The sequence below is a fragment of the Aptenodytes forsteri genome, unplaced genomic scaffold (assembly GCF_000699145.1).
Source record: "Aptenodytes forsteri isolate BGI_AS27 unplaced genomic scaffold, ASM69914v1 Scaffold1318, whole genome shotgun sequence".
NCBI lineage: Eukaryota > Metazoa > Chordata > Aves > Sphenisciformes > Spheniscidae > Aptenodytes > Aptenodytes forsteri.
This window is the reverse complement of record NW_008795737.1, coordinates 1-1,334: the sequence shown is the minus strand read 5'-3', so window position 1 is coordinate 1,334 and position 1,334 is coordinate 1. Positions and strand designations below refer to the sequence as shown.

Here is a 1,334-nt window from a genome sequence, read left to right as displayed (position 1 = left end):
CTGTTGTCTTACCTGTCCCTCTTTCTCTGCCTCGAATGTTTCTTTCTCCATCTCTGCCCCGCTCCCTGTCCCTTTTCTCTTATTCTCTCTGTCTTCCATCTTCCCCCTAACTTTTTGTCTATATCTCCATACTGCTGCCTGTCTCGCTATATCCCCTGTCCTGCTCCCTGGCCTTTTTTCTCATCCTGCAGTCCGTCACTGTTTTTTCTTTCTCCATCTCTTTATCCTGACTCGTCTCTCTCTCTTTTTTCCCCTCAATTCCTCTGGCTTGTTCCCTATCTTTTTCTCTCCCTCCTGCTTCTTTATTCCTCTCATTCAGTTTCTCTCCCTATCCATCTGTTCTGCTCCCAGCTCATCATTTTCTCTCTCTTTCCCTCTGTCCTACTCCTGTGCATAGTGCGCAAGGCTACATGTCTAGGAAGCTTCGTCTCATAAGAGCTGTAAGACACCCACATATTCTCTTAGGTGGAGGACAGCCAGGCGACTGGAGTGAGAAGAGGAAGGGAGCAGAGCAGGAGGAAGAAGTGTCTGAACTGGCAAATTCTCCTGGCACTGCCGAGAGCGAGAGTTGCGGTGAGTCCTGAGCCCTCAGGGCCCTGTTGCCCCTCTTCTGCATCCTGCCCCTCCCTGCCCCTCCCCTGGCCCCCTCTCTTTCCCACACTTTCTTCCTCTTTCTGCTGCCTCCCTTCCTCTCTCCCTGTTGCTTCTTTCTCCATCTGTCGGGCTCCTTGTCCCAATCTTTCTCTCGTCGTCCCATTCCCTGCCTCATGCTTTCTCGTTACAGCCCCGCTGTCCAACAGGCTGCCGCTTTTCTTCTCTAGGGTCCTGCACCCTGCTCCTCATTTTTGGTAGCCTCTGCCCAGCATTCCATTGCTCCAGGAGCTGACCAGCCGACTGTCCATTCCCTGCCAGACCAACGAGCACGGCCCCAGGAATGACTGCTGAGGTGTCCCAGGGGCAGGGGGAGTGTTGGAGGCTCCAAGTCCTGGAGCAGACTTGCTCCCAGGGCTTGTTACGTGTGTGACTGAATAAACACTCGCCATCTCCTTTGCCCACGTGGCTGTTTGCACTTCCTTTGCACTGGGTGAGGGGCTGTCATGGAGCCCAGGGGAGGAGGGGATGCACGGTGGGGGTCGGGCGATGTCCCCCTGTTCCTGCTGGGCTCCAGCTGTGGGCTGGGGCCGGAGGACTCGCAGGTGCGGGCAGGGGGGCCGATGGCAACGGCCCCTCCTTGTAAAGGGGCTGTGTTGCCAGAGTAGCTGCGGACTGTGGGGCTGCCCCGCCCCGGGTAGCCGTGGAGGGGCTGGTGTGAGCCAAGGGAGGAGCGGAGCGGT

The 1,334-nt window shown here is 56.8% G+C and overlaps 1 long non-coding RNA gene across 1 annotated transcript; it reads left to right on the top strand.

The window, feature by feature from the left end:
* The first annotated feature begins 6 nt into the window (after positions 1-6).
* On the top strand, positions 7-1,056 carry LOC103902523. Its single transcript, XR_657780.2, has 2 exons — positions 7-573; positions 822-1,056. It is a non-coding gene; the product is annotated as an uncharacterized LOC103902523 (long non-coding RNA).
* The last annotated feature ends 278 nt before the right edge of the window (positions 1,057-1,334 follow it).